This window comes from Amblyomma maculatum, chromosome 11, assembly GCF_055883805.1.
Source record: "Amblyomma maculatum isolate TAMU_Amacu chromosome 11, ASM5588380v1, whole genome shotgun sequence".
NCBI classification, from domain to species: Eukaryota; Metazoa; Arthropoda; class Arachnida; order Ixodida; family Ixodidae; genus Amblyomma; species Amblyomma maculatum.
The window spans coordinates 124,805,887-124,822,201 of NC_139354.1; the positions used below are offsets into that span (position 1 = coordinate 124,805,887).

A 16,315-nucleotide genomic window follows, 5' to 3' on the forward strand; every position below is an offset into this window, starting at 1 on the left:
GTCCTTCGTCACTGGTGGAACGTCTGACTGGTTTTCCCTACCGCCAATCTCATTACGGTCCTGACTACTTTGGCTGCTGTAGAGATCTGTAAAGAACTCCTCGGCTACTTTGACTATCTTGTCCATATTAGTGATGACGTTGCCCGCCTTGTCCCTTATCGCATATATCTGGTTTTTGCCTATGCCCAATTTCTTCTTTACCGCTTTAAGGCTTCCCCCGTTCTTTACAGCATGCTCAATTTTCTCCATGTTATACTTCCTTATATCGGCCACCTTGCGCTTATTGATTAGCTTTGATATCTCGGCCAATTCGATCTGGTCTGTTAGATTGGAAGCTTTCATACTCTGCCGTTTCTTAATCAAATCTTTCGTCTCCTTAGACAGCTTACCGGTATCCCGTCTAACTATCCTACCGCCTACTTCTACCGCGCACTCAGTAATGATATCTCTGAAATTATTGTTCCTTGCCTCTAGGGTAATGTCGCCATCCTCAGTTAGAGCTGAATACCTATTTGTACCGAGATCCTGAACTCTTCTGCCCTCCCCCTCACCGCTAATTCGTTGATGGGTTTCTTTCTTACTAATCTATTGCGTTCCTTCTTCAGATTTAGGCTAATTCGGGACCTCACCATCCTGTGGTCACTACATCGAACTTTCCCGATTACCTCTACATCCTGCACAATGGCGGGGGTTGAACACATTATTGTCACGTAGTGGTGACGAGGTCGACGACACAAATGAAGAGTCGATGATTGCACTAAAGAAACTGTTTATTTGGGCTGACTTGCGCCCGCAAAAGAACTAAGCAACTCGGCGGCGGCGATAGAAACAAACGTGCTCGTCGATCGTCGAACAAAGAATGCCCGTCACACTCGGCAACGCTCAATTTAAAGGCTGCACAGAACAATCTAGATAACCTCGCAAACAGCTACCAGCACGGGCTGGAACATAGTGGAAAGACACCCGAGTGGCCGGAACCTTCGAGACAGATCTCGGTGCATCTTTCGCTACAACAAAACTGATAAAGGTGTGACTTGCGACATCGAGCAATAACAAACAAAGATTACGGAACTGATACGCGGTCCAGAATCAGAGTGATAAGCCTGTATGCCGGCGGCTGTTAAAAAACAAGAAATACTGTTTTGAAAGTTTCGCGGCATTACCCCCTCCTTAAAAAAAACATCGCCTCGATGTTCCAAAACAAACTTAAACATAAACACTGCAAAGTTTAAACACCACAGATTCTTTAACGCGCGTAATATGGCTTCAGTCGTACAACATGTACAATTTCTGGGCGTGCGCGTCGCCGTTGTGATGCTGACGTTCCGTCAGGAATGACTTCATAGTCCAGTGGTCCGACGCGGTGAATGATTTCATCAACTTCAACATCAACATCAACTTCAAGGTCACTTGTTCGCGTCCTCGCATTGCACGTGGGCCTTGGTGTCCGATCTCGGCTCCGTCGTTTCTTCAGGTCATGGCCGCGGCATACCGTTATTATTTCGCTGGGCGGCGGTGTCGGCTTGCACTCTGGTCGTGTTGTCGTCGATTTCATTTTTAGTCTCTCCGTTAGGACTTTTCCATGTCCATTTTCGGTTCTTCCGTTTGCTAAAGAAGGTATTCATGATTCGTAAGTTATTGCGCTCTGCAAACTCAACTAGTAACTCCCTCCTGCTATTCCTAGAACCAATGCCATAGTCACCTACTGCCTTGCCTCCTGCCTGTTTTTTCCCTACCTTGGCATTGGAGTCGCCCATTAGTACAGTATACTGCGTCTTTACTTTTCGCATTGCCGATTCTACATCTTCATAGAAGCTTTCAACTGCCTGGTCATCATAACTACATGTAGGTGCATAGGCCTGTACAACCTTCAGTTTATACCGCTTATTAAGCCTAATTACGATGCCTGCAACCCTCTCATTAATACTGTAGAATTCATCTATATTACCCGCTATATACTTATTGACAAGGAAACCTACTCCTAGTTGTCGCCTCTCTGGTAAACCTCGATAACACAGTACATGCCCATCCTTCAGTACAGTATATGCCTCATTCGGCCTCCTAACCTCACTAAGCCCTATGACATCCCATTTCATGCCCTCTAGTTCCTCTAACAGCACTGCTAAACTAGCTTCACTAGCTAGGGTTCTAGCATTAAACGTTGCCAGGGTCAGTTTCCAATGGCGGCCTGTCCAGCGGAGCCAGGCTTTCTTAGCACCCCCTGCTGCGTCACAGGTCTGACCGCCGCCGTGGTCAGTTGTTCCGCAGCCGCTGGTGACTGAGGGCCGAGATTTTATGGAGCTTATCATAGGAGGTTGTGGCCAGTTACTGCACCAGGGTGGCCAACTCCTGTTCTGGTGAGGGAGTGCGTTGCCGGAGGTGTTCACCGGCATCAGGTCGCACCCCAAACCTGTATATGCAATTCCATCGACACGCGGATTTTTTTTTTGTCATCTGGTGGAGAATTGCGCGGCACCGGGATTTGAACCCCGGTCCTCTTGCATGCGAGGCGGTAGTTCTACCGCTACGCCACCGCTATATATATATATATATATATATATATATATATATATATATATATATAACTCTTTCTCAATTCTGTATATATATATATATATATATATATATATATATATATATATAGCATAAGTAAATAGACGTACTTGGTTGCTAGAGGTTACATAAATATGAAAAATTGCTTCATACTGTTTCCAAGTTTATTTGTAGTCGACGTTTCGGCAGGAGCCCTGTCTTGAGAAAGGCAGGGCTCCTGCCGAAACGTCGACTACATATAAACTTTGAAACAGTATGAAGCAATTTTTCACTTTTATATATATATATATATATATATATATATACAGTCATTATGAGTGCCGTTAATATGGACGACCCGAATTATGGACAGATTTTTTAGAGACGAAACCTTTTCAATGTATTCATGCCTCGTTATTATGGAAACCCGCTGTCTGGACAATGGATAGCGTGAAAATGCACAAGGGCCACATGGGTCCATGTATTTTTGTGTTGTTAATATGGACAGTACTTGAAAAAAAGCAGAGGAGTTCGAACGCAATTTAAAGAAGGGCGCGCCGGCCGCGAATCTACGCGACAGCCGATACAGCCGGACGCCTGAACCAGTCCTGTGGGGTTGGAAAAAACCAAAGCGGGCGTGTCGCCGTTTTAAGGCGAAGGGGGGGGGGGGGGGGACGTACACAGCAAACCGAGGGTCAGCGTAAGAAAGACCCCGAAAGGGGGAAACCAGATTTCTGGGTGCAGCAGAAGTGCCGCAGCAGTCGGGAAAACAGCAAGGTGTGGTTGCAATGAATTCTGCTGAACGTGAACAGAGAGGCCGGTAAAAGTGTAAGAAAGAAATGACAGGAATAAAGACAAATGTCTACAGTGGCGGTAGGAACTGAAGTTTTCTTTCCCAAAGCACAATGTGTGTTCCATGAAGCTATTAATGTTTTACGGTGAGAGTTTAGACACACTCCCAAAGTAAAGCGACAAAAGAAATGCGACGTACGAACACGCAACCGGGACCGGGCGTCCCGTCCTGGACGCCCTCTCCTCTCATGCTCCTGGTTTCGTCCCTGTTGCGCTGCCGAACTGCCACATTTTTCACCCCTGGCAGTCCGCATGTCGGGTTCACTTTGAGTCAACGATGTAGCCTTGACAAAGTCTGAGCTCTTCGTAGTCGGCTAGCAGTCGTTCTAAACTGTACTTCAGTTTGCAGTGTTTGTTTTTATAGAAGATATAGAAACGGCGCCAAGAAGATGGGATGTTGATAGCCCTCTGCATAGCAGCTTGCCAAATTTACTTCCTTGCTTCCTTACGGAAACAGTACAAGGCAAAAAAAGAAAGAATCCGAAGCATGGAAAAGCAGAAAGGTTCATTAGGCAAAAAAGTGCAAAGCATCAGGAGCCTTCAACCCTCAACTTGAGTCTGGTTTTTGGCATGGCGGGAGTTAAACGCAGAAGAACAAAGCTGAACGTAAGCGCAAAGAAATCTGTGAATAGAAGCGGCAAAAGCCACCTCAGTCAATCAAAGCCGTGAGGGACTAGTATCGACAGCTCAGCTGTTTCCTCGCCTCAGGAGAATCTCAAGCAGCTACATAGCGGCTACTTTGCTCATTGACAAGGCCATTTTGGAAGAGGCGGTGAGTAGAAACTCGGACGCTGATTCATCGGCCAGTGAGGCGTTCGTGCTCGAAAGTTCGACCAACATAAAGCCCACCATCACGGGTGTCATGGTACGGAAGCCGCTTCAGACTACACTTTTTCTAAGACAACAATGACAATGACAATGCACTCACAATTGTCGGCATTCTATGAAATTTTGAGTCCAATGAACACCTTCATGCACAAAAGCACCATTATATACAATTCTTTTTCTCAATATATATATATATATATATATATATATATATATATATATATATATATATATATATATATATATATATATATATATATATATATATATATATATATATATATATATATATATATTGTGAGCGCGGTGCCAGAACATTCACATTTTCACCTGTACGTACGCCGCATCGTCATCATTCACCGGTTTCACAAGATCACGCGCAGCGTTCCAGAGTGTGGCTGGAATAAAGAGGTTTGTTCCAGCGGTGGTTCACAGGTGGTGGAGATGCCCTTGTATCCCAAGCCTCTCGCTTTCGACCTGTCTGCTGTTACCCCCGGAGCTCCGTTCCGGCATTCGCTTGCCCTCGCACATCTTCGGTACGACCGAGGGCAACGGAACTCGCCAGCTCCCGGCATCTGCCCCTGCTATTGTGGCTACTCCTGCCAGGACCCTCACCAGCCGCCAGCGCGATCCCCTGCTCTTTACCGGCCTTCGCGGTGACGATGTAGAAGACTGGCTTGATAATTACGCCAGAGGGAGTTCCTTTAACCACTGGGACGACTTCCACAAGCTACTGAACGTTCTCATCTACTTGACTGACGTCGCAAAAACGGTGTTACTCAATCACGAGGACAACATCTCTGATTAATCAACGTTCACCCAGCAGCTGCGGAAAATTTTCGGCACGCCATCTGGTCGTTCTGAGCTGGCTAAGAGGAAGCACGAAGCCCGTCTTCAGCAGCCTGGTGAGTCCTACACATCCTATATCGAGGACGGTTTAGCCCTTTGCCACCGAGTCGATGCTGCTATGACGGAAGCTGAACGCGTACGCCATATTGTTAAGGGGATCGGAATCGTCGCATTCAACGCCTTGCTGGTTCAGAACCCCTTCACTGTGTCGGACATAACTACCACCTGCCAATGCCTGGACGAACTTCAGTCGTTCCGCCTGCAGGAAGACAACATCAATAACGGTGTTTTTGTTCATGGCAACCTAAGCACCATTATACTTGCCATCATACGAGAGGAGCTTGCCAATCAAGCAAGCTTAGCTCCTGGAAGCTCGAAGCTCCCGCCAGACACTTCAGATTTGGGCAGCGTCGTCAAGGCTAACTGGCCGCCTTCAACTGCGCCGTGGCACCAGCCACGTCGACTACCACCTGCCGCTTCCCCACGTACGCTGAAATGGCTTCGAAGCCACCTGCCCCAATCCATTCTCCTTGTCCTGCTCCTGTTTGAGGTAATGTAGCTCCAGTAGCCACATGTTCTCAACCGCCGCGTTATCGACAATCCTGGCATCCTTTCCGCCCAGCACTTGCACCTCTTACAGAATTTCTCACATGTCTGGCACGAGCCAATGTCCAGCTCAACTCCAAAAAATGCAACTTCACCAGGAAAACCAACAAAGTCCTCGGCCATGTCGCTAGCAAGCAGGCATAAGCCCGATCCCGACAAAATTGCAGCTGTAAAACATTTTCCTCGGCCCAAACAACAGAAAGAACTGCGCAGCTTCCTCAGGTTGGCGTCCTACTTCCGAAGTTTATACGAAAGTTTTCTTCTTTTGCGGACCCTTTACACAACCTGCTGAAATCAGAAGGGCGTATCCTATGGTCCAATGAATGTGAACCGACCTTCCAATTCCTCAAGCAAACACTCACTTCCACTTCTGTGCTTCGATATTTTGATGAGACAGCTCCCACCATTCTTCATACTGACGCCAGTGGACAAGGCATCGGTGCTGTGCCTTTGAAATGCAACGCTGCATCCGAAGAGCAAGTTGTGGCATGTGCTAGCCGTTCTCTCACAGCAGCTGAGAGTAACATCATAACGGAACAAGCATGCCTAGCGATTGTTTGGCCTGTTCAAACATTTCGACCCTATTTGTATAGTCACCATCGTCACCGACAATCATGCGTTCTGTTGGCTGTCGTCGTTAAAGAACTTATCAGGTCGGCTCGGCCGCTGGGTGCTACATTTACAAGAGTATACCTTCACCATCACATACATATCCGGCAGCAAACACCTCGATGCTGACGCCCTCTCTCGCTGCCCACTGTCTTCGGCTCCAACCAACTCCCATGTGGCCCCTACACTCTATGCCTCACGTCAGCCTTCCGATCATCGTCCAGATGTTGCACCCATCGAGGCCTCTCCGCTGGACCTAAGCAGTAACTTTCGGCATTGCAGCAGGCTGAGCCTTACTGCAGCACAATTATCGTTCATCTCCGAAGTCAATCACCGGCACCCAACAGTCGCCTGCGTCGTCAGCTTCGCCTTTTCCGGATACAACATGGAACGCTTTACCGCTTTGTATACCACACTACTGGTCACCGGGGGGTTCCCGTTGTTCCTCGTTCTCTCCGTCATCGAGTGTTGGAGGAGGAGACAACGATGGTCATTTAGGACACCACAAGACGTACGACCATATAAAAGTCGCTACGTTTGGTCCGAACTTTCTACCAGCGTCGCCAAATACATATAAACGTGTGCGCCTTGCTAACATCGTAAGCGGTTAACATCTCTTGCTCCTGGCCCCCGCAACCTCTTCCATGCCCATTCGCGCCATACAATTCTGCCGCCATTGTCTTATTCGGCCCCCTACCTCTCACGGCCGCCGGTCATCGATGGGTTGTAACCGCAGTTGACCATCTGACGTACTAGGCTGAAACAGCCACTCTTTGCTCCGGTGCCGCTTCCGAAGGCGCCGAGTATTTTCTGCGACTGATCGTCTTGCCTCATGGTGCTCCCCGTATCTTGATTAGCGACCGTAGGAAGACATTTCCCAAGTCCTGGCGGAAGTACTCCACGTTGCCAACACCGTCCACAAGACATCTTCTAGTTATCATCCTCAGACCAATGACCTTATCGAACGCTTTCCCCGCACATTGTCCGACATGATATCCATGTACGTCAGTCCTGACCATAAGAACTGAGACACCATTTTGCCTTTCGTTACCTATGCCTATAATTCCGCCGTTCAACGCACCACTGGCTACAGCCCATCCTGCTTTGTTTATGGCCTTGCACCAACAGCCATATTCGACACCACCTTCTCTGCTCCTGCCTCAATCATAGGTGTAACTGTCTTCTTCTAGGAAGCTCGAAAATCTTCGGGGGGACACGCTTGTACAAACCGATACGTAAGGCTTTGTTTGGATTATGCGGGATAGGTCAGGTACCGCCATCCTCAAGAAACATCTTCGCAAATCAGAGTGGCGGCAGAAACCAGATGAGACAAGATTGCCGATGGGTGGCGGCGAGTGAATGAGTACTGTTGGACTAAAATGAAAGAAAGCCGATACCTCCTGAGATACCTGTGCTTTCTTTGCCACCACTTGGTATTCCCTTGAAGCAGCCCGTCGTTGTTCAATACTTACCTTATTTCCACCAGCTCCGTGGCTTCTTTCCATTCCAGCGGTATGCTACTTTAACCTCCTCAATTTCCTTCCCTATGAGTAGATCTATGTGTTCATAATACCAGTCTTTAATGGAGCTTTTCTCTATTGTTTCCCCTATATCTGCTGCTATCTGCGCTATTTGATCATCCCTTAATTTTGTGTTTACTTTTTTCTAATTTCCATTTCTTTTTTCATCAAGAGCCCCATCTGCAGACAAATACGTTTATGATCACTTCCCCGACTACACTCCCCTTCTTTGTCTATTTCCATTTTTGTGACCTTGCTATAAATTTCCTGCGACATTAAACAGTAGTCAATGGTCTTCTGCCTGTTGCGGAATTCCCACATGATTTGGCACTCACATTTTGTTTCTCTATTTACTATAACTAGATCGCGTCGCTCACGGAAGCCTAGCATTAAATTCCCGTTACAATGCGTGTATCCAATTCAGATCATCGATGTGGCCGTTCATGTCCCCCAGCAGAATAATATTGGCCCCGTATCCAAACTGGCTTTTATCGTCACTGAGACATCCAACGATATCCTTGTTTTCTTGCCTGCATTGGTGTCCTGTTCCTAAATAAACTGCCCCTAGCCATGTCCTTATGCCAGCAATTGTTCCTGATACACAGATATGTTCTTTACAAATTGATTTATCTTTGCCAGTTTGTTCCCTGGTGTATCAATATACCTAACCCTCCACCCATTTTTTCCGTTCTCCTTCTGTTGCACCTTTCCCAGACGTAGTCTTCTATAAACGGCAGATCTTCCAGATCCGCCGTTTATAGAAGTCTCGCAAAGAGCGTAAGCACCTATATTGTCGTCCTTCAAATCCTGTTCTATCTCTAGCCATTTCGCTCTTTTTCTACCTCCTTGCAAATTTATACAGCTGATCCTAGTGTTAAATTTCATTTTTGTACTTTTCTTTCTCGACCTCCTCCTTGCCATTTTGGGGGCTCAGCCTCCGTTATTGCACTTTCTTCTGCTTCACTTTGTGGGATTCTCTACGGGGCTGCGGCTCTGCTCTCAGGGCAAACGACGCTCCGCTAGCTCAGACCACAGTCGTGGCCCCCAAGTACAACGCGAACACAGAGGACCACCGCGGAAAACCGGTTTAATGGTTTTCCTCGGCCGCGCGCGCGCGATCAACCCATTCAGTTTCACCTGATGCCAGTACCCCTTTTCCGGACGCGTCCGCTCGGATGGCCCGTCCGGTCCGCTCTGATCGTTGCAAATCACCACACACACCACACACGCACTCCTTCGAAACCACACCCAGTCAACGCAGCGCGCACTTCCCTTGCCACAACAGTCGCGGGAGAGAGGAGGAAGGAGGCTGCCACGTGTTGTAGAGAGGAGAGGTCACAGCTCAGCCTCGCCGCCGCGTCGTAGCCAGGAGGGGAAGGAGCGGTAATATGTGCCTTCACACACCAATCCTACCCCAAACAAGGAGTCCGCCCGGGGGAGCCGGCGCGCGTCGCTTCCACCCTTTAGTGCCGTTGGTCTGGCTTCTCGGCAGTTCCCTGCCGCTGGAAACTAGGTTGCGCCCCGGAAAGGCAGGCTCTGCATCTGGGATCGTAGTCTCTGCTGCCGGGGTGCAGGCGGTAAGTTCGACAGCTGGAATCGTAGTGCGCCGCATGCTTCAAGCAGCGTCGACGCCCTGGGATTGTCAACCAGGGCAGGAGGCAGGGCTCGTTCATCTTCTCCAGCCAGGGTTGAACAGACGTACTCGGGTCCGGGAAAGCCCAAACTGCGGCGGGAGAGGTCAGAGTGCTCTGGTATCTCCTCGCCCTCCAGTTCGTTATGCGGTTGAGCTCAAATGCGAGCTGCTTTAAGAAATTTTGCAGGCTGGCGCAGCCCCAGGGCGCACTGTCAAAACATCACCTTCGCCGCTCTCGCCGCCTGAATTCAGACAGCGTGGCCCATGGGCCCGGAGTGCCGGTGTCATGAATAAGGCCAGTCGGTGGGCTAGGTCCCTCTGTACGTGCTCAGCACAGGCTTCGCGTAATGGAACACTGCCGGCTTGTGTATCGACACGCGCCGGATAAACACGAGACCTCTCGTGCCTTTTCGGTTGACATTAGGCGACTTCATGTGCATGTGCGCTCCCACGCATGCGGCCTCAGCGATTTCGCTGGCTGCGGGTGTTATAGCGATGCCGGTAGAGACTGCTCTCAGCATCGCCCGCCTCGGCGCCCTCTGGAACGAGAGGCGTTTCAGCTTCCGCAGCATCTCTCTGGAAATACTGCTTCAGCTCTCCCACATGCATGGGTCCGCTTATTGGGCCCGAGTGCGGGTCTTTCAGTCGGTAAATCAGCCGCGACTGTTTCTCTACGATCACGAAGGGCCCGACCCATCGGGGCGCAAGGCCGGCCGCGAATCCTGCGGATGCATCGCTGAGAACATGATTTCGCCTCAGAACCGTTTCTCCCAACTGGAAATCAAGGTCCGTGTGGGCTTGGTCGAAGCTCGCCTTTTGGCTTGCCCTGGCCTTGTCACGGCTGCGGCTGGCCTCCTTAATGGCATTGGCCAAATGCTCTCGTAATCGCCGTGCGTAGTCGTCGACATTGGCCTCGACTTTGCGAACATCGTCCGAATTATGGGTCAGGACCGTGCCCGTTGCCGTGTTCAGCTGCCTGCCAAACATGAGAAAAGCCGGCGTGAAGCCGGTCGAGCGATTTACACTCGTGCGCAGAGCGAAGGATATGGCGTCCAAGTGCTCATCCCAATTATTATGCGACCGCGCATATGCGCCCAGGAGCGGCTTGATATCCCGATTGCGGCGCTCGCTCACGTTGGACTGGAGATGATAGCACGTGGTTTTTTTCTGCCGTACACCCATTGCCGCGCACGTATCACGAAGCACTTTCGACGTGAAATACATGGCGTTGTCGGTTATCAGTCGCTCTGGAAAACCAAAACGACAAAACACCTCCGACAGCTTTCCCAGGATCTCCCGGGCAGTAGCTTTACGCAGCGGGTACAGTTCAGCGAAAGCGCTGAAATGGCAAGTAACGACGAGCATGTATTTGTACTCCTTTTTGCTGCGCGGCAGCGGCCCCATCAAATCGCACGCCAGGATTTGCCACGACTTCGTGCTTATGATGGGCTGGAGTAAGCCAGGTGGCTTGCCACCCCGAGGCTTCCTCTCTTGGCAGATGTGGCATGTTCGACGTAACGACATACGTCAGCCTTCATTCCGGGCCAGGTAGCGAACCGACAAAGCTTCCGCCATGTCTTTGGGGCGCTCCCGTGACCGTCGGCGTCGTGATAGTGCCGCATAGCAGCGCAGAGAAATTTGCGCGGAATCACAACGTTAACGCACTCACTGGAGGCTTCTTTGTCTGGCACGTATTTTAGCAAAGATCCTTCACAGTCCAGCAGGAAGTTCTCCAGCCCACTCGTAGCAATACCAGCTACACTAGAGTTAGCGCCAACCACACTACCAGTGGCTTCACAGCGCAATTTGGCCTGTGCTGTCAGAGCATCCGTCTTCTCACTAAGACAGTTGGTTAACTGACAGTACGAGTCTTTCTGCTGAGCTCTGAGAAGCTCTTCTCTGCTGAACGCAACTTCGAGGAGAACTACTGCTCCCACAAAGCGCACGTGCGTTCGGGGCTCCGCAGGCGGGGGGCTGTTCGCTGCGCGCTCCCTACGCAGAGGGGGAGACAGCTGCCCTTCCTTCTCCTCCTCATCTTCGCCTGCCGGTTGGGTGTCAGTGACCGGCGCCCGTCACAGCGCGTCCGCGACTGCATTGGCAGTCCCTTTTTGGTAGCGCACTTCGAACTCGAAGCGTTGTAGTGTCAGGGCCCACCGCACAAGCCGACCGCTGGGCTCGCGCAGGCATTTCAGCCATGTTAAAGCCATGGGGTCGGTCTCGACCGTGAACCTTTGTTTTTTCTACGTACATTTCGAAACGTCGCAATGCGTAGATAATGGCCAAGCTTTCCTTTTCCGTCGCTGAATAATTGCGTTCTGCCGGCGAGAGAGCGCGGCTCGCAAACGACACTGGTCGCAGCTGATCCCCATCCATCTGGAGGAGTACAGCGCCCACTCCGATATCACAGGCATCGGTCTCGATAACGAATGGCGTGTTTAGGTCAGGCAGCTTCAGAGCTGCTGTCTCAGCGATGGCGTGCGAGAGCTGGCGAAAGCTCCTTTTCTGCTCATCTCCCCATTGCCAACGGGAAGACTTTCTTAGCAATCGTGCCAAGGGCGCTTGCAGGCGCAAACAGTTTGGAATGAACTGTCGGTAGTATCCCACCATACCGAGATATCGGCGAACAGCGCTGACATCTGTAGGCGCAGGAAACTCCAGGATCGCCCGAAGTTTCTCGGGATCAGGAGACACCTGCCCCCGTTCAACTCGATATCCAAGCAAGCTCACCTGAGCCTGGCATATCTGCGCCTTTGCGGGATTCAGCGTAAGGCCAGCGGACCTGAGCTTTCCCAGAACGTCTCTGAGGTGATCGAGGTGTTTCTCGAATTTGTGGGAATAGACGATCACATCGTCCAGGTAGGCGAGGGCGTGCTGCCATCGGGCATCGCCGAGTACGCGGTCCATTAGTCTCTGGAATGTGCTCGGAGCGCCGGACAATTCAAAGGGCATTCTTTTGAAGTGGAAAAGTCCTCTGTGACGTGATAACGCCGTTTTGTACTCATCGCCTGGTCGCATTTCGACCTGCGGATACCCCTTGCTGGCGTCAAGTATCGAAAAGAACTGAGCGCCGCCAAGATTGGAAACAATCTCGTCTATTCTCGGAAAGGGGTATGCATCTTTCTCCGTGACCTCATTCAGATGCCGATAGTCCACGCACAAATGCCAAGTGCGGTCTTTCTTTGGAACGAGCACCACTGGGCACCCCCATGGACTTTGAGAACGGCATATAAGACCAGCATCGAGCAACTCCTGGAGCGCCTCATCGATCGCTTGCCTTTTAGCAGCGCTGACGGGCCTTGGGTTACATTTCCAGGGCAGCGCGTCACCCGTATTTATGCGATGCTGCAGCAGATTGGTACATCCCGGCTGGTCTGTGAACATCTCGTCAAAGTTGTGTAGCAACGACAAGAGTCGGTCACGTTGGTGCTCTGTCAGCGCACCGGCATCGGCCAGCAATCTCTGCATTTTCTTTTCCGAATGCGGATGAAAAGCGTGCTGACAGGCCGCCGCTGCCGATCGCGGCAACTGACACGGAAACCCACTGTCTCTTTTTTCGCCGGCAGTGGCCGGGGTTGTGCGCGTTTTCTTCTCCGACTGCGGAGAGGGAGCATTGAGACGGGCCGCCCTAACCGAGCTCGGTCGGGGGGGCGAACAGCGCTCATAGGAGGTATGCCTCCCGTCTGCGGGCGGATCGGCCGTGCGCGTTAACAACGACTGCGTTGTAACCGGCGGTTCGGCGAATGGCCTGAGCGGGGCACACGGGCTCTCCCGATAACCCCCACTGGCGATATCGATCACCAGTCCAGTTTTAGCCAAGAACTCTCGGCCTAGGATAATTGGTACTGTCAGGCCAGGCAGGTGAACAAAACGCATTCTGCGTACACGCTTATCGAAGCGCACTACGAGGCAAATGTCACCGCAGGAGCGCACCTCTCCGCTAGCGAGCAGGAGGGGCGCTGTTCGCTGTCGCATCCGAACGGACCGCCGTCGGAGCTGGGAAACGACCGCGTCTCCAATGAGCGAAATGCTTGCACCCGTGTCCAGCAGGGCCTTAAATGTTGCTCCCGCTACGGCGAGGTCAACAAATGGCGCTGGCGTGTTAGTTGGCTCTCCAACTTTGAAGGCGGACGTGACGGGTACAGGCTTCCGAGCATTTTCAGCCTCCGCCGGTGCTGCTACCGGCGGCCTGCCTCGTTTCCCGATCTCGAGGGGCAGTTTCTGGCTATGTGACCAGTTTGGCCACAGCTAAAGCAGCGCACAGATCGCCATGCTTGTTGCTGCGACGCTCGGCGGGTTTCAGAGGCACCCCGACCGTCTGGCCGTACGCGGCCCTCCGGGGGTGCGTTCTGAGTAGGTGCGGACTTTCGCGGCTGAACCCCGGTGAACTCACGGGGGTTGAAATCAGCACTGCGCAACCGGTGCCCAAAGGGATCCAGGGCGCGATCCGATATTTCGAGCGGCAACGGCTCGCTCGTGAACCCACTTGCCTCAGGAGTGTACTCACTCCTTACCGTTGGGGCGCCGCTCCAGGCACACCTCGGCTCTAGTGATTCTCTAGCCGGTGGCGGGGGCCGGTATTTACGGGCCGCAGAAATCTGAGCCTGGACTCTGCGAGCTTCAATGGCAAGCTCGTTCAGGTCGCTGCATCGGCAGCTGCTCAAGTAAAGGGCAAATGTGGGGTGGCACTGGCGCAGGACGCGTTCCACTCGCACCGAATGCGAAGCTTCCGTGTCGGCGTACTCGTACAATTCCTGCATCGCTCGTACGAACTCTACAAGCGATTCATCAGGTGCCTGTGTCCGCAACTCCAGTTCTCGCCGCACTCGCTGCTTGTAATCGTACGGAAGGAACTCCTCCCTGAACAAGCGTCGAAAGTCAGACATAGTGCTCGCTTTGTGGCCTACCAATAGGTACCACCGGGCGGCTTGATCGACGAGTGCAACTGGCAAAACTCGTCTCAAAATATCGCTCTCCCTCAGGTCACTCGCAAGCTCATACCGGCGCAAGGCCAGTAGGAAGTCATTTGCGCTCTGCGTGTCGCTGTAGCCACTGTATGTCGGTATCGGTACGCCGATCCGAGGGCCAGGCGAGTGCGCCTGCTTCAACAGCTGTTGCAAAGCGGATGCGAGGACGTTTGCGGCGTCTCCCTCCGGGTGACATACTGCGCGCTCACTAGCCATCGGGTGTGATGCGCGTCCCGCAGTGGCGGGCGTTCTCCAATCGGCGCCAATGGGCAATTCCGACTGAATACCGGGGGGAATAAAGCCTTCGCCAACGGGCGGTAGCTTGTGATGCAACTCGGGATTTCCCGATGCTGGGTACGCTGCATGCCTCTCCGTCAAAGGACGGGGAGCGCTCGCCGCATTGGCGGGTGTAGACGAAATTTGGCCACCGGGCCAGCCTGCGTGCGCAGCGGGTGAAAGGAGCGAAGAGTAGCCGCCGCCGACGGGCGATGGCTGTACGAGTAATTCAGGATTGCCTGTATTAAGACTCGTTTGGCGAACTGCATTGGCAGTCGCACCTATTACATGGCGGAGCGATTGGGCCTGGAAGCCACTGCCACTGGGCACGGGCTTCGGAAGCTGGCCAGGAGTTCACGGCGCGAACATACTAGCGCCAGCCGCATCGGTGGGTGCGCCAGGGGACACGTTCAAAAGAATGGAACTTCTATAGCCACAGCCATCGGACTGTTCCGGCTCGATGTGCTTACCGGGAATGCCCGGTGCAACGTTTCGGACGGTAGCCGCGCCTGCGGCATCATGCAACACGTCCAACTGACCTCCTAACATCGTATCGGCGGTTGGATTTGATGTAGCCAAATGGCTAATGCTCGAGATCTCCCGAGCTTGGCCGCAGACGTCGGCCAACATCATTAGGTCAGACAGCCCATAGCGCGGGCTGGTCATGTTGTTCATACAGAGCTAGCTTTCCCCGCTGGAACGCCAACAGGGACCCACGTTGGTGCGCCAAAATGTGGGATTCTCTACGGGGCTGTGGCTCCGCTCTCAGAGCAAACAGCGCTCCGCTAGCTCAGACCACAGTGGTGGCCCCCAAGAACAACACGAACACCGAGGACCAAAGGGTAACCGGTTTAATTGTTTTCCTCAGCCGCGCACGCGCGATCAAGCAATTCACTTCACCTGGCTCCAGTCTTTTCCGGACGCGTCCGCACTGCTGGCCCGTCCGGTCCGCTCTGTGTTCAGGGTTCAGGCCGCACACCACCACACTCACACACAGCGCACGCCTCCCTCGCCACCGCAGTCGAGGGAGAGAGGGGTGGGAGGAGGCTGCCACGTGAAGTGGAGAGGAGATGCAGCGCCTCATCCTCGCCGCCTCGCTGTAGCCAGGAGGGGATAATACGTGCCTTCCCACAATAATTAGGGTTCTTGGTAATTGCGACTTAACATATTTAGATTTGCCTTATTACAAATTTCTTAAAACATTTTAAGTGAACCTCAACCTCACAACACTACCTATCTTCAAAGCACTTTAGGCAGTGTCTGAATGATACAATCAATGGAAATGAGAAATAGCATGCATTGAAGCCTATGTCTGCTCTAGGAAAATATAATTGTTATCAGATTAACAGCACAGTGTGACACAGAATTGAATAGATATCTGCAGGGTATAAACGTTATTAAATGAAGGTTGTGCAATGTTAAGAATACATACTGCCACTTTATTAACTTAGCTTCTATATGGACTATGGGACACTGATTGTCTTGTACTACCTGGATTTTTCTTGGTGCTGCATGGTGTGTAAATGATTTTATTTCACTTATGGCAATGGAAATGCCATGATCAAAATATGTAGTCTCAGAAAGTGTATAGACTGCAGAAAGTTGAGCATGCAGTGTTCGGTTTGAAATTGCACTGGCATGTTGTA

The 16,315-nt window shown here is 51.6% G+C and overlaps 1 protein-coding gene across 7 annotated transcripts in view; it reads right to left on the minus strand.

Moving 5' to 3' along the window:
• The window catches only part of LOC146174899 (uncharacterized), a 266,551-nt gene that overhangs the window by 195,570 nt on the left and 54,666 nt on the right, over nucleotides 1–16,315 (minus strand). The gene's annotated exons all lie outside the window — the stretch shown is intronic.